General features: G+C 36.0%; 1 pseudogene; it reads right to left on the bottom strand.

The window, feature by feature from the left end:
- Positions 1 to 16,959: 16,959 nt before the first annotated feature.
- Positions 16,960 to 17,818, bottom strand: LOC138399904 (mortality factor 4-like protein 2; annotated as a pseudogene).
- Between the last annotated feature and the right edge of the window lie 9,441 nt (positions 17,819 to 27,259).

The following is a 27,259-nucleotide window of genomic DNA, read 5'->3' on the forward strand; positions in this document are numbered from 1 at the left end:
TTCAGAGTAATGTGTTGGTTGCCTAGAATTCCTTCTAAGGTAACCTATACATTTTTGTTTAAGTATCGTTATGAATTGATACATTTTAACTACTTGGTATTTCAATTCATTGCAGCTTTTCCTGTTATGCTCAAGTTGTACGCTCTTTGGCCAATGTGGGGGGCCTCTTCAGTTCTTCTCTGAGTCTGCGTGACACTGCTGCAGTAGTCTGTAATAGCTGCATTGCTTTCTGATATAAAAAGGTGTTCCAAGTGCAACATTCTGTGCTTTCTTTCTCAGACCTGGCTCAGCCAATTCTCCAGGTAACCCTCATTTCTTTTAGTGGGACCATAATCAGTTTGCTAATTGTAAACATGTATTTTACATTCTATATCTATTAATACCTATACCTAAAGTCTTTATGATTTTTTTTTTTAAAAAAAATGGTGACTCACTATGATACTTTGTCTTTTTGTGTTTTATAGTTTTTCATTGTTTGATCATATTTGCAAATATATCTGTGGGGATCTTTCGTTACCTGGATTGAGAGTATGTTTCTCTGAAAGAGATCTGCCTTTGGGATGGTACAGATTAGGTTAACCATAAAACAAAATAGTGCGCCTTTATTTTTTGCTCCATGAAAATAGTGTGAATTTAAGCCATAAACTCACAGGAGAATCCAAATGGTCATGGATACTTAGGGAAAATGATTATATTTCTCTCTTCTCAGAACTAAGGCTATGGGAGAAAAGCATTCTTGCTATCTATTTCTGAGATTTGCTTTTTAGTTTTTGGTCGTCTCATCTCCGAGACTTGGGTATAACTTTACGGGATTTTAGTGATCTCATTTCTCACTCTATTTTACCTCTTTGGATTCATGTTCTCCCTTTTTTTCTAGACTTGAATGATTTAATTAAATTTTTTTTTTTACATGTTAGTGAATTCACTTATCTTTTAGGAGTTTTTCAGTCATGATGTTCAGGTATTTTTTCATTTGAAATATTGTCAAATTCTGAAATACTCCAAAACTTAAAAAATTTGTATGCTTTCTTTTCTCCTCCAGAATAATAAGTTAATACAGGACTCATACTCAAGAATTCTGATTTTGTAGGCCTGAACTGGAATCAAGATTATACTTTTTTTTTTTTTTTTTCCAGTAAAGAAGCTTCTGATACAGTTCTGGGAATCACACTTTGCAAGACACTGTACTAAGAAGTTTGTACTTTTTATCATATAGGCAACTGGCAAATTTCACCAGTCAGGAATATAAAGTTATCAGTTTTAAGATTACTTTGCTAAGTGATATGGACAGAATGAAATACAGTGCGAGAAAAAGGTGGTTAGAAGACCAGGTAGGAGGCTGTTGAAATAATCCTAGTGAAAGATGAGACGCACACACAAGGGGGTGGCGGAGGGGGAGAGAGAGAGGATTTCTGAGGTAAAATCAACATGATTTGATTGAGTGGATGTTGGATATGAGGGAGAGGGAGGAGTCAATAATGGCTCTGAGGGTTAGTCCTTTTATATTTTGAAAGGTATTTGATTTCAGGGGAATAAATTTTGCCCAAGCTCAACTTTCTATATTTAGAATTTTATATTTTCTTAGGAAGTGTAGTACTTGAATATGCAATGAAAACCACCTTATGACATTTTCTAAAGGAATATGAAACACACACGTGCACATACAATAGGAAGATACTTTATACCCTTGTGTATATTCTAAGCTTGATATTTAGAAGGTAAATGTTATGCAACAGCATTATAAGTGTTTTCTCTTGGCATTTGGGAGAACCACAACAGACCTTTTTTAAAAAAAGGAGAATTAGAAAAAGTCACACAAAACCAAATGTCAAAGGGGATCAAAAGCTTAGAAGCTCTGTGACTCTGGCTCATGGGGTAAAATTGGGATGATTTTCTGACAGTTCCCCAAGTACCCTAATGAAAGAGTAATACAGTTCCAAATACTGTACACCTGAGCAGGAAGTGCCCAAACACAGGCCATCAGTTGCTACACGTTTGCTCTAAACCTCATTCTGAGGGATGTTCAAAGCCAACCTTACTTACCTAGAATATTATCTGGTCAGCTTGTTGTAAGGAAGCCTTCCAATGCAGGGATACATCAGAGGCAGTATAAACAATACATGCTAGCAATCCATCACACCCATGGTCTTTCTGCCTCAGAAAGCACACCGATTTTAAAAGCATTATTTAAAAAGCCTTAATTAGAATCTTTTCTGGAGTTTACACTACATAGGAACTTGATGCATTGTTCTCTCCTTCAACTCCTATTTCTAGAACATATATTTTCCACGAGGCTGTCTATAAACTCTCCTTATTTCAATAGCTTGACAAGTCCATAGAAGAGACAAATCCTTTAAGAAAGAGTTTTAAATGACATCATGTTATGAAACTTGCAACTCTTTTATTTTTATAGGACATCGTATTAAGTGAGATTCAAGAACTTTAGTAGGGAAGTAGGAAACACATGAGTTTTCCACCCTACCTCTTAAAGGAAAAAGATAGATTTTTGGCTGCTCAACAAGTAGGTGTCAGTCTTAAATTTTCAACGTGGGTCCTTTTTTTAAAAGTTGACAATAAGTAAACTTTTTAAGTTTTTAAAAAGTGTTTAGCCAGACTATTTATAGATTTTCCATTTTGAGAAAGACCCATAAGTCTCTCTTATGTGCTTTCTTTAAACATGCTAACCCAGGAGAGCCTTCAAATTTAGAAGATCTATTGAGATTCTTCAGCAATGACAATATCATAAAAGACTAAACTGCTGCAAGAAGAGAACCTCACTTGGCAATGATTTTACGATGGATGTGGACTTCTAACAGTGGAAAGTTCACAACTGCATTGTGTTGGATGGGGCTTTAGAGATAGGCATGGATGTTACTAGCTGTGAGACCATGTAACCTCTCTGTGCATCAGTCTACTTATCTATAAACAGCTACCACATAAGGTTCTCTTGAGGATCAAAGGAGATGATCTATATAAAGTTCTTAGTGCACAGTAGACTTTCAATAAAATATAGCTGCCATACATTAAGTACTTTTCACAGTGCAGTAAAGAGAGTTTATCCTTGGCTGTGTGGGGTAATCTTGTTCAAGTCAGTGTTGAATGGTTTTTGAATTCAAGATATTAGTTACTGCATTGTCATTTGCTGTTGATTGCTTTCCTCTGGGGAACCAGTGCATCTAGAGTCCATAGTCCCTCTCTAGAGTGTCTTATGGTTGCTGGTTTTTCAATAGCTGATTTGAATCATGAAATCTCGGAGTAGTAAGGATTTAGGGATCATAGTCCCACTTAATTCCTTTAAAAAAAATTTTTTTGGTAATTTTTCACATGAGAATCCTGGAATACACATTAAGAGAAGAAAGCAGCATAGATTTTGGAGTCATACCTGAGTTTGATTCTCAACTCTGTCATTAACTAGCTGAGAGTGATTGGTTAATCACTTTATTTTTTTAAGACTATTTCGTCATCCAAACAACTGGTATATTGTGGTAAATGTTAAATCAGATCTCACATATAAGAAACCTAGCAGAATGTCTGATGTTGTAGGGTTTAATGTTAGTCTTAAAAAATTTACCCAAGGCTACAGTGCTAGTGATGTCAGAGGACTTTTACTATAATCAAGACATCCTGATTCCAAGTTTAGCATTTCTTCTACAGCCTTTTAGGGGAGGTATTGTGAACAGTGAGGTTGGCTCTATGACAAAAGCATGTATAAAGTGGCATCAGATCACAGAACAATAAATGACTCCATTTGCCATAAATAAATATCAAAAACAAATAACAGACCAAGAGAGGATATTTTCAATCCATATAATCAATAAAAGACGAATATCCCTTTTAAAAAGCCTTAAATAAATCAGTAAGAAACAGACAACTTGTTGGATAAATGGATCAACTTTGATTAGAAATTTTACAAAGAAGAAAGCCTAGTAAAGTAGGGATTTTACAAAAGGACTTTTGGGGTCAAAGTATTACTGAGCTCAGTGAGACAGCTCCTTTTTTACAGTCTGTTTTTTGTCACCCCAAACACTTCTGCTGCCTCATGGCTAGCCAATAGAAGGATCTAGTGCAATATCTCTTCAATAAATATTTGTTGAATAAATAAATGAACACATGGATGAATGTTTCCTTAGCCTTTACTGCCTGGTGCCAGTGTGGTGGTGAGAATTCTTCCTCTGGTGCATATTTGTTGCCCAGAAAGATGCAGTTCTGCTGCTGCCATGAGTTGATGCTTTTCTCTGCCATTGTGTTGCTGCTGGCTGGAGGAAACTCCACTGCTGCTCCTGCTCCTTCTGTCTCCGTTCCTCACTTTCCCATGCTTTTTAAAAAATGAGGAAACTGCTTCTTTCTTCTGTATTGTTTATTTTCTGCTTGACTGGGGCAGTGGAGTGGGTAGAATTTCCACAGCAAGATTGCCTGGTTTCCCAATTCTTCAGCAATTATTGTGACAACTCTTTCAATGAACACCTATGGTTCTATTACTCTCCAGGGAGTGCACACACTTCCAGAGTGTCTCCAAAAGGATTGGGTTGGTAACAGAAGCCACCCTCTGCCTTGGTCTACCTCTTCCCTTCTGATCTTTATACATTGTCTATATGAGGGGACTTCAAAAAGTTCATGGAAAAATGGAGTTAAAAGATAAATGTAAAGAATATAAACTTTATTTCTCAACATAAGCTCCATGAAGGTCCAGACATTTTATAAGTGATGATATCAGCCTTTTAGTCCACCCTTAAAGTACTGTGGGTCCTGGGAGTTTAACCATGTCAATGCAATTATTTTTACATTATTAAATGAAGAAAAGTGGGCACTCTTTACAGATTTTTTTTTTTTTTTAAGATTAGGAAACAAAAAGAAGTCAGAAGGAACCAAATAGGGACTATAAGGTGGATGCCTAATAGTTTCCCATCAAAATTTGCAAAATTGACATTGTTTGATGACTGGAATGAGCAGAAGCACTGTCATGGTGGAGAAGGACTTTCTTCAGGTGGAGCTTTTCTGAGCATTTTTCTATTAAAGCTCTGGCTAACTTTCACAAAACACTCTTATAATAAGCAGATGTTATATTCTTTGACCCTCCAGAAAGCAAACAAGCAAAATGCCTTGAGCATCCCCCAAAACTGTTGCCATGACTTTTGCTCTTGACCAGTCTGTTTTTGCTTGACTGGACCACTTCCACTTCTTGGTAGCCATTGCTTTGATTATGCTTTGTCTTCAGGATAGTACTGGTGAAGCCTTGTTTTATGTCCTGTTATGATTCTTTAAAGAAATGCTTCAAAATCTTAATCCCACTTATTTAAAATTTCTATTGAACACCTTGCTGTTTTGTCTGCAGCTGATCTTGATGCAGTGGTTTTGGCACCTATTGAGTGGAAAGTTTGTTCAACTTTATTTTTTCAGTTAGAATTGTGTAAACTGAACCAATTGAGATGTCTGTGCTGTTGGCTATTGTTTCTGCTGCATTCTTCCTCTTTAATTGGGACATGAACAGGATTAATTTTTTTCCTCACAAATTGATGTGGATGGGCTTTATTTTAAACATCATCTTGTTCTTTCTTCAAATAAGTTACCAATTTGCAAACTGCTACTTTTGTTGGGGCATTGTCCCCATAAACTTTTTGTTAAGCATCAGCGATTTCATCATTTTTCCACTTAAGCTTCACCATAAATTTGATATTTGTTTTTGCTTCAATTTTAGCAGAATTCATGTTGCTCTGATAGGGGCTTGTTTCAAACTGATGTCTTATCCTTCTAAATGGCTCAAACTAGATCCTGTTTAGGCATGTTAAAACAAGTTAATATTAGTTTATGTGCAAAAACTTTAAAATCCATGTATAATTTTTTCACAATACACATTTTCCAAGAACTTTCTGAAATTCCTTTATGATCAGGCTCACTGTGACACATTCATTCTTTCCTTCTGATGAGTTTTCTTTCAGAAGCTTTATAATCTTCTCATTCGAATGGCTTCTGTCAACCCCAGCCCCTCAGTCTGTTGGACATATCTTGAACATGTTTGTATTAGTCAGGATTCAAGCTTTTCCCCTGAAGTCTTTTCATCTCCTACGTAAATAAGTATATCCAAATGGGAACATAGGTAAAATTATAGCATCATTCCATTCACTGAATATTTCTGAGTCTCAGCTCTAGATGCGATAATAATAACTACTGGCAGAGTTGTAAAGATTAGTGAGATAACATAACACCAGGCATATGGTAGGTAGGCTTCTCAGTAAATGGAAACCATATCATCAGGGTCTGTGAACAGATTTTCTAGAGCTAAATAGGGTATTCAGTGTTAGAAAAAAATGGAAATTATGGCAGACTATCAAGGAAAGGAACAGGGAAAAAATTCTGGATTACAAAGGAAGAATGGAATAGTATTGACAAAGCAAAAGTGAAGTTGTTAGAATTTGGTTGTAAGGTCAGTAGACAAAAAGTTGTTAGACTAATTAACTTCTGAGCTTACTAAATACTGAGCTAGGATTCTTTACCATCTTGTGCCAGGTCAAATCTCTCCCACCCACAAACAAGGATGCTGTAATCTTCATTATACCATTTGTTTTCTTGGACCACTGATAGTACTTTTATTAGATTGGGATCTCTGAGAAGCAGACTCCAAGACACGATTAGATATGCCAATTATTTATTATGGGAAATGTCTTTGAGGAAAAACGTGAGGGGAGGGTCTAGGAGAGCCACCAGCATATGACGACATTCTGACACTTGCAAAGGAGAGAGAGAAGGTTGGATGAAAAATCATAGACAGGATGACATAATAAAAAAGTTTGAAAAGCTTGATGCTGACTCCTTGAGCCAAATAGCAAAGAAGTCCTTCAGAAAATTCCTACATCTCCCAGGAATAGTATTCATGCTACACTTGATCATGGCCTCTATTTATATGCAGTGATGGATTTCAGAGTATGAAAGCTGGGGCCTTCAGCCAATTATGCTCCTCACAGTCAAATGTCTAACAAATGCACTTTTATAGCCACCATAGTGGGTATTGAACTTTGTATTTCCATGTTCTTGCTTGTTTAAAAGCAGAGTAAAGATACTAACATTTGTCTTCAAGTGCACATGTTAAAATGGTTTAAAATAACTACTAAAGCAAAGAAGGGAAAAATTTAAAAACCTAAAAGAATATTTTATGGCTGAATGGTTTTCAATTGTGTGTATATATACCATATTTTCTTTATTCATTCATCTAATGTTGGACACCTAGGTTGATTCTATATCATGGCTCTTGTGCATGGTGCTGCAATAAACATGGTGCTGCTACAGATGTCTCTTCCATGTATGATTTCCTTTCCTTTGAATAAATGCCCAGTAGTGGAATTGCTGGATCATATGGTAGTTCTATTTGTAGTTTTTTGAGGAACCTCCATATTGTTCTTTGTAGTGGCTGTACAAGTTTATATTCCCACCAACAGTATATAAGAGTTCTTTTTTCTCCACATCCTCACCAGCATTTGTTATTTTTTGTCTGATAATAGCCATTCTAACTGAGTGAGATAACACTCATTTTGGTTTTAATTTGCATTTCCCTGATGATTAGTTATGTTGAACATTTTCCAATATAATTTTTGGCCATTTGTATGTCTTTTGAGAAATGGCTGTTCCGATCATTTGCTCAATTTTTAATTTGTTTTATTGCTATTGAGATGTTTGAGTTCCTTATGTAGTCTGGATGTTGATCCCCTGTCAAATGAATAGTTTGTAAGTATTTTCTCCCATTCTGTAGGCTGTCTTTTCACTCAGGTGATTGTTCCCTTTGCTGTGCAGAAGCTTTTTAGTTTGATACAATCCCATTTATTTATTTTTGCTTTTATTGCCTGTGCTTTTGAGGTCTCATCCACAAAGTCTTTTCCTGGACTAATGTCTGAACCATTTCCTCTAGGTTTTCTTCTAGTAATTTTGTAGTTTTGGGTCTTACATTTAGGTCTTTTTTTTTTTTTTTTTTTTTTTTTTTTTTTTTAGACAGAGTCTCACTCTGTTGCCCAGGCTAGAGTGAGTGCCGTGGCATCAGCCTAGCTCACAGCAACCTCAAACTCCTGAGCTCAAGCGATCCTCCTGTCTCAGCCTCCCGAGTAGCTGGGACTACAGGCATGCGCCACCATGCCCGGCTGATTTTTTCTATATATATTTTTAGCTGTCCATATAATTTCTTTCTATTTTTAGTAGAGGTGGGGTCTCGCTCTTGCTCAGGCTGGTCTCGAACTCCTGAGCTCAAACGATCCGCCCACCTCGGCCTCCCAGAGTGCTAGGATTACAGGCGTGAGCCACCGCGCCCGGCCTACATTTAGGTCTTATGTTCATTTTGAGTTGATGTTTCGGGTGAAAAATGGAGATCTATAATAGTTTCATTCTTCTGCATATGAATATATAGTCTTCCCAGCATCATTTATTGAAGAGACTTTTTTCCCTCAATGAGTGTTCTTGCCACCTTTGTCAAAAATCAGTTGGCTGTAGATATATGGATTAATTTCTGGGTTATGTATTCTGTTCCATTGGTCTATGTGTCTGTTTTTTTTATGCTAGTATCATTCTGTTTTGGTTACTATACTTTGTAGTATATTTTGAAGACTCATAGAGTGATGCCTCCAGCTTTGTTCTTTTTGCTCAGCATTACTTTGGCTATTCAAGGTCTTTTGTAGTTCAATGCAAATTTTAACGGGAGCAGAAAATAAAAGAAAAAAGAAAAATTAAAAAAATAAAAATTTTAAGATGTTTTTCTATTTCTCTGAAGAATATCATTGGTATCTTGTATTGAGATTGTATTGAATCTGTAGATTGCTTTGGGTAATATGATCACTTTAACGATATTAGTTCTTCTGATACATGAAATGGGATGTCTTTCTAGTTGTTTGTATCTTCTTCAATTTTTTTAATCAGTGTTTTGTAGTTTTCATTGTAGAGGTCTTTCGCCTCATTAAATTTATTCCTAAGTATTTTTTGTGTCTATTGTAATTGGAATTACCATTTTGATTTCTTTTTCAACTAGTTCATTGTTTGTTTATAGAAATGCTGCTGATTTTTCTATGGTGATTTTGTATTTTGCAACTTTACTGAATTTATTTATCAGTTCTAATATATTTTTGGTAAAGTCTTTAGATCTTTCTATATATAAGATCATGTTATCTGCAAACAGGAACACTTTGACTTCTTACTTTCCAATTTAGGTGCCCTTTATTTCTTCCTCTTGTCTAATTGCTCTGGCTAGGATTTCCAGTACTATGTTGAGTAAAAGAGTAGTGAGAGTGGGCATCCTTATCTCATTCTAGCCCTTAGAGGAAAAGCTTTCAGGCTTTCCCCATTCAATATGATGTTTGTTGTTGGTTTGTCACATATGGCCTTTATTGTGTTGAGGTGCTTTCCTTCTATACCTAATTTATGGAGAGTTTTTATTACAAAGAAATGTTGAATTTTATAAAATGCTTTTTCTGCATCTATTGAGATGATTATATTGTTTTTGTCCTTTATTCTGTTATGCTGTATCACGTTCATTGATTTGCATAAATTGAATTATCCTTGCAGCCCTGGTGTAAATCCCACTTGATCATGGTGTATTATTTTTTGATGTGCTATTGGATTCTGTTTGCTATTATTTTTTAAGAATTTCAGCATTTATGTTCATCAGGGATATTGGCTTCCAGTTTTCTTTCTTTCTTTCTTTCGTTCGTTCGTTTTAAGACAAAGTGTTACTCTGTCATCTTGGCTACAGTGTAGTGGCATCATCCTAGCTCACTGCAAGCTCAAATTCCTGAGCTCAAGTGATCCTTCAGCCTTGGCCTCCTGAGTAGCTGGGGCTAGAGGCATGCACCACCACACACAGCTAATTTTTCTATTATTTGTAGAGATGGGATCTTGCTCTTGCTCAGGCTGCTGTCTAACTCCCGAGCTCAAGCAATGCTGCCACTTTGGCCTCCCAGAGTGCTAGGATTATAGGAATGAGCAACTGTGCCTGGCCCTCATTTTATTTTATTGCTGCATCTTTGTCTGGTTTTAATATCAGAGTAATGCTGGCCTAGTAGAATGAGAAGAATGAGAAAGAATTCCCTCCTCTTCGATTTTTTTGGAACAGTTTGAGGAGAATTTGTATTAGTTCTTCTTTAAATGTTTGGTCAAATTTGGCAGTGAAGCCATCCGGTCCTGGACTTTTCTTTATTGGGAGACATTTTATTGCTGATTCAATGTGATTACTGGTCATAGTTTGTTTGGGTTTTCTATTTCTGTTGGCCTGTAGTTTTCTTTTTTTGTTGCATCCTTGTCTATTTTGGTATCAGGATTATGCTAGTCTGAAAGAATGAGTTAGAAAGAGTTTCCTACACTTCAATTTTTAAAGAGGATATTATATAATAATAAAGGGATCAATTCAGCAAGAGAACCTAACAGTTGTAAATATATATACACCCAAACACCAGAGCACCCAGATACATAAAGCAAACATTATTAGATCAAAGGGAGAGATAGACTCCAATACAGTTATAGTTGGGGACTTCCATACTCCACTTTCAACACTGGCAGAAAATCTAGACAGAAAATCAACAAAGGAACCTTGAATTTGAACTACACCATAGACCAAATGGACCTAACAGACATGTACAGAACATTTCACTGAACAGCTACAGAATACACATTCTTTTCATCAGTACATGGAACATTCTCTAGGATTGGCCATATGTTAGGACAGAAAACAAATCTCCCAAAATTAAAAAAAAATATGTAACATCATATCAAATATCTTATTTGATAACAATGGAATAAAACTAGGAATAAAAAACAAAGGGAACATTCAAAACTATACAAATACATGGAAATTAAACAACATGATCCTGAATGACCAATAAGTGAAGGAAGAAATTAAGCATGAAATTAAGAAACTTCTTGAAACAAATGAAAATAGAAGTGCAACATTCCAAAACTTATGGACACAGTAAAAGCAGTATTAAGAGGCAAGATAATAGTAATAAATGCCTACATCAAAAAACTAGGAAGATTACAAGTAAACAACTTAATGCATCCCAAGGCTAGAAAAGCTAGAGCAAACCAAACCCAAAATTAGTAGGAGAAAATAATAATAAAGATCAGTGCAGAAATAACAAAATTGAGAATAAAAAAATACAAAAAATCAGCAATACAGAAAGTCAGTGTTTTGAAAAGTTAAACAAAATCAACAAACTACTAGCCAGACTAAAAAAAAAAAAAAAAAAAAATAGAGAAGACCCAAGCAAATAAAATCAGAAATGGAAAAGGAGATGTCATAACAGATACAACAGAAATACAAAAGATTATTACATACTATTAATGCTATGTACAACTATGTGCCAATAAATTCAAAAACCTAGAGAAAATGAATAAATTCCTGAAAACATACAACCTACATAGATTGAACCAAGAAGAAATAGAAAACCTGAATACATAAAAAGTAACAAGATTTAATCAGTAATAAAGTCACCCAGCAAAGTAAAGTTTGGGACTAGCTGGCTTCACTGCTGAATTCTACTGATCCCTTAAGGAAAAATTCATGGTAATTCTTCTCAAACTATTCCAAAGATTTCAAATGAATTATAATACATTAGAAAATAACAAAAACATACTAAGAAAAATTCTTCCAGAAATGAAAAATAGACTTCAAAATAACTTACACATTAAAGCTAAGTAGTACTCAACTTCAAAAGTTGGAAAGACACAATCAATCCAAAAAGAGTAGAATAAAGATACTGATAATGATAGGTAAAATTAATACAAATAGAAAATGAAGATACAATACAGAGAATCATTAAAGCCAAAACTCATTATTTTGGACACAAATAAAATTGACAAACAAACAAATAAAAATAGCACCATTCATGGTGCTATTGTGCCTGTATTCCTAGCTACTGGGGAGAATGAGGCAGGGGGATCACTTCACTTGAGCCCAGGAGTTGGAGACTGCATTGAGTTACGATTGTGCCACTGCACTCCAGCCTGGGTGACAGAGCAAGACCTTGTCTTTAATAAATAAATAAATAGTAACATTGATCAATATAAAGATAACGAAGGTACAAATAAATATTAATGGGAATAAAAAGTAGACATAGGTGTATATGTTATAGAAATTAAATAATATAAAGATATTATGAACTATTTTATGCCAATATAGTTAAAATGTAGATGGAATGAAAAAAAATTCCTAGAAAAATTTAATATACCCATGGAAGAAATTAAAAACCTGAGTATTCCTATAGCTATAGAGAAACACTAGACCAATATGGCTATCAACGAGTTCTACCAATTATTGAAGGAAAAATCCAAAATTTCACAAATAATTCCAAAAATTAGGAAACACAAGAAAGGAATAGTTTGAATTCATCTTATGAAGTGACAAAAATCTGATGTTAGGAGATCAAGAAGCAATAAAGAAAACTAGTCATACTCCCATGGGAGACACATGGAGGATGTGGGTGAGACCAAAAAACAAAGTAAGGGGATGTGTTTGTTTTGTGATTTTTGTTATTGTTGTTGCTAAGGAGGATGTCTTTGCATTTGTTTTGTTTTTCAAGTAAACACACTGCTTAGGAAGAATAAAAAGTCTCCCAGCGTCTCGTGCTAAATCCTCTGACATGACGGTCAGAGGAATGCAATTCTTCTAAAGGTCAGCATTTTAGACATTTAATTCTGAATCCTAAGTTTCTTAAGAGACTGAATCCTAAGTCTCTTTGTGAATGTGTGCTTTTTATTACTATGTGTCCTATTAATAAATTAATAATATAATTAATTTGTAATATTTATAATAATTGAATTGAATTTGAGCTGAATTGCTTTGGTGAGAAAAGTAACCACACTGTCCTTTGTAAATAATTATTAGTAGCTTTTCCACAAATTTTTGTCTCTATTTCCTTAGATTCTCTCTGTATTTCAAATCTCAGGGGTCCCATCTTCTCCAGAGTGCTCATTTCAACTACTCTAGCCAGGTGGAACTTGTCTTTCTTAAAATCACCGTGTCTCTTTACTGTTTCCACCAAACAGATAAGTAAAAGTAATAAATGCAATTAGGCAAATTTACTGCAATTAATTTACCAAATGACCAATTTGCTTTACTTTGCTGGAATCTTTTCCCTATGGAGTTCAGTTGGTTGAATAGCAATATTTCATGAGATTTGTAATTCATGTTTTAGAACACAAACATGCCTCAATATTTAAGGTCTGGGCTTTTCCTTAAATGTACTTCTCAGTTTTTTCAGGCTCACACCCTAAACTTGTCTCTGCCTCACAAAGTGAAATGGTGGTAAAAAACCAGTTTAAAGCATTTGGTAGTTTTTGATGAATTGATCATTTGGCAAACTATCTTTTGGAAAATTGGTGTTTTGGTAAATTAACCTAGATCCTCCAAATTTACTTTTTTTAATGTTCTAGATGCAGCACTCATCAGGAAACATAAAGATGGAAAAGATATGGTCTCTGTCATTTGAGAAAAGACCTTTTCAAGTTTATGTCCCTACTGTTTAGCACACTATTAAGTGTGTCATGAACAGGAAATAAAGATTTATTGAATAAATGAATGAATAAATGCAAAACTTAATGTCTGGTGAGGGATGTAGGCCATAAATAATTACAATTTAAGCTGATATTTGCAAGAACAGATGTATGTTGAAGCAATTGCCTTAATACAGATACATAAATACTGATGGTGAGAGCATAAATGCAGCAGAGAAGAAAAGATTGAAGAAACTTACCAGAGAAGATGTTTACACTAGATCTTAAAAGATGCTATGTTTTGCTACATTATATTTTTCAAAAACATATAGCAGGTAAATATGGGAGAGAGGTCATTCTAAATAGAAAGACTACCTTAAACGGGGCATGGGGACCATGGAAATGTGCTCACCAGTATATTATTTTCTATTGCTGCCTAACACATAACCACAAAAGCAGCACCTTGTTACTCCTGCACAGTTTCTGTCGATCGGGAGTCTAGGCATGGCTTATCTGGATTCTCCTCAAGGGTCTCACAAGGCTGTAATTGAGGTGTCAGGTGGGTTGTGCGCCTTTCTGGAGGTAGGCATCCTCTTCTAAGTTCAAGTGGCTGTTAGTAAAATTTAGCTGCTCATAGGCCCTCAAATCCTAGATGCTGCCTATGGTTCTCCACCATGTGGCCTTCTCCATTCACATTACAGCAACTTGATTTGTTTCTTCAAAGCCAGCAGGAGAGTCTCTCTAGTGCAGAGTAGCAAGGCAGAGACATATGTATTTTATAACCTAATCACGGCAATGACATCTCACCATCTTTGCCGTATAAGATAACCTAGTCACAGAAGTGACAACCAATCACCTTTGTTACATTCTATTGGTTAGCAGCAAGTCACAAGTCCTACCTACACTGGAAAGGAGGGCATTACGCAATAGCTTGAACACCCGGGGGCAGAAATCCCTGACACTCTCCTCCTGTCCACCACAGTGAAGGTGCATGTGGCAGGGGAACAATAGAAAACAAAGTTGGTGTCTTCAAGGCTGGCAAGAATGGGGTCTTAAATTCCAGATTTAACACAAAATGAAAAGGTCCTAATTATGTGCTAAAAAAATACTTGGATACCATATGTGAAATTGAAAATAAATAGATTTAAAGACACAGAAAGCTTTAAGTTTATCCTTACATTCTTTTTGGAAAAAAGTTTTCTTAAGAAAATTAATAGCATTAGCAAATTTGCAGAGAGCATATGTTAATGTATCTTGTATTACTAAGAGTATTTGAAAATATAGAACTATTTGCTTTAGAGAAAAAAGTAATATATCATTTTAACTTTGCTTAGGTGGTTTAAATTGGTTCACTTCTAAAGTCTTGTTCAAAAAAAGATGCACAAACTTTGCACAACCTTTCTTGTCTTTGAGTTATACAACATCAGTTTATTAGGGGAAACTTTTTCTAGCTGATCTGTTGGAGCATTAGAAAATCATAAACATCTGACCTAAATGTTGACTTTTTTACTTTGATTTTTCTCTTAAAAAAAAAAAAAGGCTGCAAGGCAAGTGTGTCTGCCACCCACTCATTCTGGAGATCTCTTTGCTTTGGGCTTCAAACAGCCAGGTTGAAAGGAATTGCAGTTATATTGGGCTGATATATGTCCCATAGAAAAATGCAAGGCAAGAATTGATGTGTCATTTTTTATAATCTGATTAATCTGTTCTTCCCTGATAAGAGACTTTCAATGACTCTCTAATGATTAGAGTCTAAATATTATCTCCCTGACTTTTTTTTTAAAGGATGGGAAATGTCATTCTCATATATAGATATATGAGAGGCAAAAGTATAGAGAGCAGTTGAATGAACTATGTATTCAGCACCTATCTTTCATAATTATTAATATCAAAACATTGCCAACCTTGTTAATCTATACTCATATCTCTTTTCTTTCCCACACCTATTCCTTAGATTATGTTACAGTAAATCCCAGACTACTTGGATTTCATCTGTAATGTACTCCAGTATGTATCTCTAAAAGATAAGTAATATTTTAAAAAAAGAGCACATGCCATTAAAATGCGTAAAAATTAACACTAATGCCTTATTTTCATCAAGTATCTGAATGATTTTTATTTTTTAAATTTTTGAATTTTTAATTATTATTGGTATGTAACAGTTGTATATATTTATAGGGTACATGTGATGTCTTGTTACAGAAGTACAACGTGTTTAATCAAATCAGAGTAACTGGGGTATCCATCACCTCAAGCATTTATTATTTCTTTGTGTTAGAAACATTCCAATTGCACTCTTGTATAATAGTTACTTTAAAGTGTACCCTAACTTGTTGTCGATTATAGTCACTTTGTTGTGCTATCAAATACGTTTCATTCTATCTATTTTTGCACCCATTAACCATCCCCACTTTATACTCACCTCCCCACTACAAGCTTTTAAATTTTATTAATTCTCTTTTTGACAGTTGGATTGTTTGAATCAGGATCCTGATAAGGTCCCCTTTGTGTTTCATCAGTAAGTCTCATAAGTCTTTGAATGTACTCTCCCCTCTCGTTTTTATTCCTTATAATTTTTTTGTTATTATCGTTGCAGAAACTGGATGATTTGTTCTGTCTGAATTTTGTCAGTTGCCTCACCATGAAATTTAACTTAACATGCTTCTCTGCCCCTCTATTTAGGTATTAGAATGAAACAAATAAAATTGTGTGTTTATAGATCAAAATGGCAATTTTATATGGCTCAACTGAATAATTAGATCTAGAGGTGAGATCAGATTTAGCTTCAGATTTTTGACAAGAATACTTCATAGTGGTGAGAACTTCATTTTTTTAAAATTTCTTTTTGCTTTGAAATTTAGAAACAAATTTTAAGAAAGATCTGAAATACAATTCCTAAAATGTCAACTTTTTCAGAAAACCGTGACTATACAATAATGCATTGCTTCTATCATGTTAGAACGTGCATTGGACTCGAATACAAAAACCATGAAACAAATTAGCATCCTTCAACAAGCTGAGCAAAGATAGAATGCCTAAGGAATAACATAGATGAACTTGCAGAAGATGAGCTGTTTCACTTCCAGCATCATAAAAAAAAAAAAAAAAAGCACAAATACATGGGTTTGGGGATATATACATTAAGTTGAACTTTGGCACTAGGAATCAGGGTATTTTGTCATGTAACAGTAACATATATTAGAAAATTGTGTAGTGTCAAAGGGATAGAACCACCAGCATTCAAGCAATGTTGTCAACTAGGCAATAAAATTTTCTACTGTTTTGTCTTTGTTTAATTACTGCAAACACTGGTAGCAACTTTGAAATGAGAAAAAGAGCTTCACTCCTTTTATTTTCTGTTTAAAACAGAACAGAAAACAAACTGAAACATAAACCCTGTTATACATTAACAATTTTAAAGAACATTAATTGTACAAGAAAAGGACTGAGAACAAAAAGTGTTTACAGATACCAGACAGATAACAGTGAGTGGTCAGTAGACCCTCACAGGGCTTTGTGGTGGTTCTCAGCAGAGACCACTTGTAATCATGGCCGGTAAACAGAGATGCAGAATTCTTTGTCAGATATTTTAGGAAATCATGCAAATAGCCCAACAATAATGCAAGACTCTTCTTATCAGGGGGCGTATAGCCCGGCATTGATCTGATTCTTACGAATAATCTCAGTAGGTGTGGCGCTCCATAAATCTGGGACAACAGCACGTCAGGGTGAGCCAAGAGGATTTCCGCATACTGGGGCCTCTCAAACTTGTAGAGCAGCTGAGTGCTCAACATCAAGTTGAAATATTCTTTTATTCCTGCCACGACTTTGTTAACAGCATATTCCTTCTTATCAACATTGCCCTGTGATTTCTTGCAATTTGCATGCTCTTCCAGAATGGCATTGACATTTTTCTTAGCAAGGAGTTGAAACAGCTCCTTCTGGCTGGTAACTAAATACCAGTCCACAAGCCATGGTTTAATTCTTCAGGAAACTTCACTTTAACTTCCATTCTATTCTTCAATGCCTCTTCACTTTCAACAGTGGGTCTGCCTGGGCCCTTTTCTTTCGAGGGGGCTGGGTGCTTCACTGGTACTGCCACCATCTCTGTTTCTAGGAGTCTTCTGCTTGTTATTTCTTGTCTTCCTCACAGATCCTGAAGGGGGGTTCTCTGCAGTGCAACACCCCTCCCCCCATCTTCCTGGGAGAGCTGGCTCAAGAATTTTCTGCTAAGGACCCGCTGCCTTCTTTCCTGAGGATGCCCCTCTTATCTTCTCTGCATGTTGCTTCTAGTTGGTTTTTTCAGGTTGTCTTCTGCAGATTGCTATCCACGAGTTTGAGAACTCTGCTTTCTGGAACTCATTCAACCTTGTTTATATTCCAACCAACAATCTTTCTTCTTTCCCTTCCAAGAACTCCTAGTGATTTCCAGATGGAATCTTACAGATCTTCTGGGACGGTCTGGAAGGATGAAGTGGAAACACAACCTAAGATTCTGTAATCAAGGATGGTTCTGCAATCAGGATCAAATCTCCTGGTCCTTACTGTACGGCAAACTTAGCTTTCCTGATGGTGACCTGAAGCGAGAATCCAGTTCTTCCTAGCAGCTGACATGTGATCAGACATGTGATCTTCCCAGCATCTGCCGTTCCTCCGAGAACTTTATATTTTGTTACTTCAAGTGGAATCCAACGCCTGGCTTCTTTCTTTTTGTGATGTTAAGATTAATCCATCCATTATAAAATTCCCCATAAGCTTTTCGCCTATTGGCTTCAAGAGCTATTGATGATCATTACTTTGATCCATTGTTTCGTTAGAAGCTGTGAAGTGGTGTTATTTATTAATCAATGTAATTCTTTTAAAAAGAATAAGTTTCTATAATCAATTGTTTGGTTACCCTGAGGGATAGATTATATAGGAAAGGCAGAACAATGCTTGTTCTCTGCATTTAGTTCATAGTTTTGTAAATTATGTGTTGGGTCTCCTAGCATCCTCCAGTGGTGGTCAATGAGTTGGTTTTTAATTTTCATTTTTAGAATAATTTAAAAACATATATTATGGCTTTAAATATTATAAATATAAATTGATTTTGATGCTCCAATTGTCCTACCTTGGTTAGTTGAGAGCCCCTGCAAGTTGGCTTTTGAATTCTTTTGATATAACTCCAGCAAACTTTTATAACTTTCTTGATTTTTCAGAACTGAAAAGCAAGGTACATTTACTGTCCCAGATCTAGAATCAGCAATTTCTTGTAGGCACCACGGTTTGTACTGGTGGGAAATACCAAATGGAGACAATCTAGAGAATAAGGTTGCCATTCGTATTTAAATGGTCATTTCTAGATTTTCTTAGTGAATAGAAGTAGGAAATGTATATTTTTTAAAAGAAAATGCTTCACAAATTTATACTGATACCTCTAGCTGAAATTATTATTATAGGGTTTTTACTTAACTGCTCTGATTCTACACTTAGGTCTCCCTTCTCCCATGGCAAAAATTTTACTCCCACCATCACCAATATAATAGGCCCCTTGTTTTATCCTACATACACATACAGCAGTTCAGAATAACAACATTGATATTATCACCAAAATGTGAATACCAAAGACCGATTAAGATTTCTTTGCAGTTGTTTTTACTGTTAGAATATATCCCTCTAGGGATATACAGCCAAGTGGCTGTGTTTTCAAGTTACTTGAAATAATTTCTGTGCGTGGTTAAACCAGTAACTTGATATGCAATTAAGTTCATTTGTTTCATTTTGTTTACAACTCTCAAGAATTACTTCATCTTTTGAATAACTTTGTTTTACAGTTTTGTAAAACATTTACATGATTCCATAAAACAGCATAGCAGTATTAGAGAGAATCCTTGTTCCTTCCTACAGCTGGTAGTTCTCCAATGTGTAAGTGAATGTCCTACAGTTTATTCAGCCAATCTTCTGTTGAATGGACATTTGAGTTGTTTTCACTCTTTTGCTATTAAAAATAATAACACAATGAATATGTCTTTTTGGGGGAGGAGTGTCATTGTTATATGGTGTTACAATTCTTCATATGAGATTGCTGATTCAAATGGCAAAAGTATATGTAATTTTAGTACCTGTTGCTTAATTCTGTTCTTTAGGGGTTACACTATTTGGCATTCCACCAATGGCAATGTGTAAGACATTGTCCTAAAGCCTTACCAACAGAATATATCATTAGATGTTAAAATTTTTGACAATATGATGATGAGAATAAGATCTCTGTAGTTTTAATCTGTAGCTCTCTTATTACGAATGATGTTGAGCATACGTTCATGTTAAAGGGCTGTTTGCATTTCTTTTTCTAAGTCTATATTTTTATCTCTTCCTTTTTTCCTTATAGGATTATTGGAGTGTTTCTTCTACTAGACAATTTCTGTTTTAGAGATACCAACCTTTTTCTTCATATAAGTTGCAACTATGTTTTTCCAGCTTATCATTTTTTTCACTTTGCTTATGATTTATTTTTACCATAATAGTTAAAAGGTTTATTTATCATATTTATTAATCTCTTCCTTTACTGCTTAAGTTTGTCCTCTTCCAGGTTTTAGAGGATTTTCCCATTCTTTCTCCTAGCATTTGCATGTTTTTAATTTTTACATTTAAATATCTTATCCATTGGCATTTTTCCTGGTGTATGGTGTGAGAAATGATCCAGTTTTACCGTTTTTTTTTTATCATATAAATCCAGTTACTCTAATTATCTCTTGTTAAGCATTTTTCTTTCCCCCACTGATTTGCAATGCTGCTTATTAAATATCCATATGCAATTGATTCTGTTTCTAGATATTGAACTGTTTTATTGATTTGTTTGTGAATCCATTTACCCATACTATGTTGTTTTACTTTTAGAGGGTTCGTTTCCCTATGTGGTAGGGCCAATCGCTCCTTATTCCATCCCATTGCTCTTCGTTTTCGGAGATATCCTGGCTATTATTGCTTATTACTATTTTTAGTAATAAACTTTATAATTAACCTCTGTAGCTTCAGAAAAAATGATATATATATATATATTTTACTGGAATCACATTGCATTTATAACCTAATTTAGTGAGAACTGGCATCTTTTTGTTGAGTCTTCCTATTCAAGAACACAGGTGAATCTGTTTGTACAAGTCTACTTTTGTGCCTTCAGGAATGTTTCATATTGTTTTGTTTAGGAGATTTTGGATATTTATTGATAAATGCTTTCCCTACATTTATTTATTTATGTCACAAAGGGGAGGTTTTCCTTTCCATTATTTCTTCTCACTGAGTTTTGTTTGTGTATATGCAGTAAAGCCTGAATCATAACGTGGCATTCTAGGTCTTCCATCTCTCTCTTTTCTGTTTACATTTTTTTTTTTTTTGGTGAAAACTGTCTGCTGTTCCAGAGAAATGGTCTATAACTGCCCCCAGGGAGCCCTATGTTTTCCTAATACCTCAGTGCTCCTTGAATATTCTTCCTGTCTTTTCCCTTTTTCTTCTTTATCATCTTTAAAATTCTCTAAACTTTTTTTTACCTTCTGAGTCCTCTCTTCCTCACACATCTCCTACAACATTTAGGTCCCTATTCATTTGCATGCTACACAGCATAAGTTGGTTTGCAGTTACTTTTGGGGGTGTGCTCTGCTTGTCTATTACCTAAAGCAAGTCCCTGAGATACAGAATGACAGCAACTGTGCTTCATACCTTTATTTCCTTCTCGGTACCTAATGCTTTGGACATACTATGTGCTCAGTAAAATTTATCCCATTAATCTTTGCCAAGCATTTTAAGTTGTTTCTGGTAACTATCACTTTCCTTGAAAGAGCTTGACACATTCTTATTCTGGTGATCTACTATGCATAATCGTCCTTAGGTGCTAAGCTAGAAGAGGACTTTCATCCTGCCTCCAGAAGACAGCCCACTGGAAGGTTAAGAAACCTGTACCACAGAAGGCCAGGTCCAAGCCAAGTCTTGAAGTCAGCTCTATTAAGAGTTCAGGGCTTTCTCCACTGAACTCTTTGGCCTCTCTCTATGCTGAAAGGGCTGAGTCAGAAGTTGTCCTAAATGAATATCTTCTCCATCTTGGGGAACACATTGATGGAGACTGAGAAAGAAGGAGAGTTTGGGGTCATTGCAACTTTGTGGGCCTATAACAGCACAGGCCCTGAACTTTCTGCCAGTTGAAACACAGAAAATAAGTCTACATGCCTAATTATTGTTGATCTTGAAAGAAGGATGACCAAACTGCTTGCTTTATAAATAAACTGCAAAACCTGGAAGTAGTAACAGCTCTCTAAGAGTTTTTTAAGATCCTTGATCAATAACTAGAATAATAGTAGTTCCACTTGAATAATGCATCTATTTTGAAGCCACAAATAGACTTTGAGAGGCCTAAGGAAAGAAGAGTACTGCAATTCTTCCCATCTGTGCTCTGTGCTGGGAGCTTCCACACAAACTGCTTTCATGCCTCTTCCTTCTTGGGGAGGCATTGTGACTCCATGAATAGAAGCAGTGGCTTCAGTTCAGAAGGATATAATTTCTTTTATTTTGTCTTTCATTAGTGTTTATTGGGCATGTAACTTACCCTCTCTGTCTTCTAAAATCTTTCCATCCTACTGAGAGAGACTGTGAGGGAATTTTTGCAAAGTGTTTTGAATCTGGAGATGAAATGTGCTATATATATAAAACCACTACCAAGTTATCATTAATTATAACTGGGACTTAAGTCAGCTGTCAGTATCACAAAGAGGAGCAAGTCCACGGGGCAAAATGACAATCTCTTCACGAGCTTTCAATTGCTCAGAACTTTGCTGACGCTAATACTGCAGCACAGCGAAGAGCAGAGTCGAGGTAATGATTGCAGTGGAACAGAAAGATGTCTGCTGGCTTGGTATCAGAGAACTCTTAGTTCAGGAAAGCATAATCTGAAATTTATTTTAAAAACTGGAGGCTGTTGTGAGGGCAGAGCTGCAGAATCCTTCCTGTCTGCTTCCGGCCCTGGGAGACACTGAACAGTGTTCCTATGTACTGACATCTGACAGGAGAAAACAGAATTACTGCAGAGACTCTGGGAGAGCTCACCGTGTTGTGATGAGGCTCACTCTGAATCAAATTCTATCCAGTTTCTTTAAAAGGTTTTGTGCTTGGCATATAATCAGTGCTCAGTAAATGTTACCTGTTATTATTTTATTTGGAAGGAGAAAAATGCTGCTCACATTGGTTACTACAGACTTAAGGATGCAACGTATAGCATCGCCTTCCCAAATAGCAAACAGCGTGCATATCTGTCTCCACCTAGTTGGTGAAACATACCTCCAATTCTGTTTGTTTCTCCCAGAAAAATATCTGGAGGCATTTGGAGCTCATTAAGTTTTATCCCTGAAAATAGACTTGATTCTGGTGTAGAGTGTGTTCTTTGACCATGGCTTCCAAACAAAAAGTCATGGTAGAACATTCATTCCCTGGACCTTTCTGTAGCATCATCCGGGGCAAAGGTTATCTTTGTCAAACCAGGTGATTAGGAAGAGCACAGAAGAGACTGGTAACTCCTCTCTAGACTGTGACCACACACGCACATTAGATTTTCACAGTATGTATTATTTCTTGACTTCCCCTTACTTCCTCCTCTCCTACCAGCTGGCTTGCTTGCTATTTCGGCAGCTAGATTTCAATGGCTCAGATTTTCTCCTTCTTCCTGGAAGGTTCTAAGTCTCCTTAAAATAGCTCCATCTTTTTGTTATGTGGGATTGACCACTAGCTACAAACTAACTTTTTAGATCTCTCTAGGGAAATAAACAGGGGGGAGAATGCATGCTAATCACCATCGTGATGTTTTAGTCCTTCGCACCACACTGAGCCCTTTTTCTCATTCCTACTTTAAACTGAACTATTTTAGGCTGTCTCAGAAGGCGGCTCTGCTAGTAGGGTGATCACAGAGGGCAATAACAGCAGGTGTCCTTTGTTAAAAGCTTAGTTGTTATCTGGTACTGGGGCAAACATTTAAAACACATTATCTCATTTAAAATATAAGCCATCCCTGAAACTCAGAGAGGTTAGGTAACTTTCTCCACATCACCCAGCCAGGAAGTGACCAAGATTCATACTTAGGCATGTACATCTTGAATTTTCATAATTATGCTATATGCTACTAGTAATATCAATAATAGAATCTTCAGGCTATGAAGTTGATTACATTTTCCCCTTAGTGTTAGTGAATAAGTAAAACATACAAAGATTAAATAATAAATGAACAAACAAACGGACAAAAAACCAGATTATTAAGATGCTTGTGCTTGCTGCTCTGGTCATTTAACAATTTTAATTTCACTATATTATGTGGCTACAAATGGTAGTGGGTTGAAACACTGCCCCTTGCTGGGGATATGATTTCTGGAGGGTGTTCTTTGCAATGGAACTGAACTTGACACCATTAAACAGTAATTGCCATTAGCTCCTGCTTCTGCAGCGTCATATTTAAGAGGGCTTCACAGGAATTTTCATAATGATATGACATGGAGTTTTGGCTTGCAGTTTAATTCCAAGAAGAAAGTGTGTGCTTCTTTTTTAAATCCACCAAAGAGCGTTTAATAATGTTCTCATCTGCAGTGAGCAGACGATGATGCTGATTTTAAAGAGATAATGCAGCTGCAAACAAAAAATTGCAGGACAGAAAGCTCAAGTTACAGAGAAAGACAGTGATGTATGATGTGATTGAGGTTACCCTGTAGTTTCAACAAAATGCTGAACAGAGATTTTCATGCTTTCTTATCTAAGCGACAAATTGGCAAAAATATAAAAAAAAATATGCTTAGAAAATGAACAGAAGTCTAGTGAACAAGTCACTTAATAGAGGTCCTGTTTTCTGTGTGACTCAGGGGTGAGCAAGGGTGGTCCCCTCAATCTTGGTATTGATTTCACACCCTGTGACAATCCAATGTCCTGTTGAAATGTTTGCAAATTCATGGGTGAGGAGGGCCAATGTTTTCATGGTCGTGAGTTCAGTCTTCCTCCAAGCTTAGCAATAAGTCGAGAATCATGTTTCAAAAGAAGGTTGCTTATTTGTCGAAGGGCGTATGGTTGTGCTCCAAAACTGAAGGGACCTTTGCTTCCGTGGATGTACAGAGTCATAAGGGCATATGTCAGAGCCATCAGCACTGAAGCCAAGACCAGCCTGAACATCTTCTGCTGGCCTGGGCCTCTTCTGGAGCTGCCAGTTCTCAATGTACCAAGTGAAAAGTCAAATAACTTGGTAAATTGATGTAAGTAGAATATTCATATGTGAATATCTTGCCTCTTTCTCTGACAAAGTTGACCAAATAGTACACTTTTGTTTCTTAAGCAGCTTGTTGCTGTATGTCCTATCAACATAATGTGTTTAATGGAATAAATCAGCATGAGGTCCTACAGGATTGTGAGTGATTCTTGGGAACTAAATTGTGACACAGAAATGAGGAGTTGACATTCCCATGACAGTGAAGGCATCCTTTGTCCCGACCAACTGAAAACAGACTACTCTTAGTGTTCTTTGTTTATGGGAGTGGATAAAAGTGCATTTGCTCTGTCAGTAACTGCAAACTAGGTGGCAATTGCTCCAGTAAGGAACTGATCTGACAAGCAGCTGTAATAGGCAAAATCACTAATTTTCTATTCTCGTCAATGTTTTGCACTTGCCAAAGAGAAATACATAATGTCCTTTGAATCTTATAAGTACCTATAAATGAAAGCAGAATAATTCTTCTTTCCGTTTTACCGATATGAAGACTGAGAAACAGAGAGCATATTTTGTTGGGAAGACATGTATGAGGGTCCTGCGACTCTGGGGAGGTTGTTCTGAAGTGTCACTTTCCCTGAGAAGTCTTTTGTACCTTTCCTTAAGGATTGCATGCTGAGAATAAGAGGTCTGGAGTCAGACTGCCTGAGCTGAAATTTGAATTCTGTGACTTACTTGTCTTGAGCAAATTGCTCAGCTTCTCCGTGACTCAGTTTTCTCATCTGAGGAATAAATGAGGATTAAATATATTCATGCAATCTAAAGAACTCAAAACAGAGCCAGACACTCTTATCATTCTATCTGCAGTTATTGAAGAAGCAATAACTGGCAAGGTTAAACTCTTAAAATTCAAATGCAAATGCAGGAGATTTTAAATATTCCGCCTTAAAAATGTACCTTCTACAGAGTCCTGGACCACCTTTACCTGGTTCAGTGAGTGGATCAACTGGGAAATTGTATCTCATTGTTTGTATAGTTGAGGAGGCCTGTGTGCCAAGCTCCTCCGTTAGCATGCAGAGGGCCCTTTGCATTATGAGCACTGACCTGACAAATTGCTGTACACTTTCCAAGTGATTCAGCTAACCCATTTCCCCCCAGTGCTGACAAAGCACCAGTTCCCAGTCACTGCTTAACAGTGCTGACATGATCCACCATTTCAGGAAGACAAGGAGCTTAGATGGAGCAGTTTACAATTATTTTCAGGATTTGGATGACTGTGTTTCAATCTGAGAGCACAAATTCACGGATAATATATGTCTCTCTATGCCTCTTTCTCTCTCTCTGTTGAATACAAAGCAGGTATTAACAGTTACAACTGGGAATTGAAACATTACCTATCAATGTAAAATTTATGGGGCAAATTTTAATAAATGTGTGGGCATTTCAAGTGCCTTTTATTGCTAAAAACACAGAGCTGAATTGATGGAAACTAATTTGCACAGTTTATGGTTTGATGGTAGGAAATCTGCAGGAAAAAATAGTGTTCTTAATGTAAATATATTTTTGAACTTAGGGGTACTTTTCAGCTTTCATCATGTTGATAAACATATAAATCTTAAAATTTGTCATCACAAATAGAGAATATTTCAAGAAATTTGGAGGGTGATATACTCTTTGCATGAATTCAAATGATTTAATTATGGTGAAGATAATATTTGTTTTATTTTCATGAACCCATTATATTTTTTTTGAAGTTTGGGAATTTAGATTTTTTTTTTTGGCAGTATACATTTTATTAAATTGGATTGATGCTATTTTGTTGCATAATTTTTCCATTAATGTCACAGTGAAATCCTTTTTCTTTAAGTTCTATAACGGCTATTTATATTCCTAGTGGAATATGAGAACTTGGAGACTTCTAGAGTTTCTCTTACTGTAACCATCAACTATTAAAAGACTGAATTGTTGGTCTTTTAGAATAGAAGAACATTCAGTCTTGTTGCATGTTGTAGTTTAATATCCGTCTCATAAGAACCACTAAAAATCAACATTCAATTTGCAAATACCTTGGATTTAAAGCACTGGTTTGTGAGAAATGGGTATCATTTTTGGCAGTCCTCTTTTATACAATAATGGTAAATCAATATCTGTCATTGTGTTATTTTTCTATTCCTTTAAGAATATTGTAGTATAAAATTGGTTATCAGGAGATTTGAGTCAGTCCTGAGTTTGCCTTCTGCTCACTTTGGCAACTCATTTACTCCGTGTGTCTTGGCATCTTCATCTACAAAATGAAGAGGGAGGAACTGGGTCAGACTGGACTATCTTAAAGGTTCCTTTTCTCTTTTGCTCCTTGGTCTCATCCATGGGAGATTCTCAACTAGCTTTGGCAGACTCAGAATGTCATGAGGTTGGTTGAGGTTAGGCAAAAGGATGAATAGGAGGAAGTGCCTCAGTTGTCAGTTGGGAGCTGGGGAAATAGTTTAATAGTCTATGAAGGAAGGGCCTAGGGGACATTGCTCAGAGGTCCTACACATGAGCCCCAAAGGCCTGACACAATTAGGTGAAGTTTGGTAACACATCACTAGCAGGATTGTGGTGCTG

The sequence above is a fragment of the Eulemur rufifrons genome, chromosome 19, assembly GCF_041146395.1.
Source record: "Eulemur rufifrons isolate Redbay chromosome 19, OSU_ERuf_1, whole genome shotgun sequence".
Classification (NCBI taxonomy): Eukaryota; Metazoa; Chordata; class Mammalia; order Primates; family Lemuridae; genus Eulemur; species Eulemur rufifrons.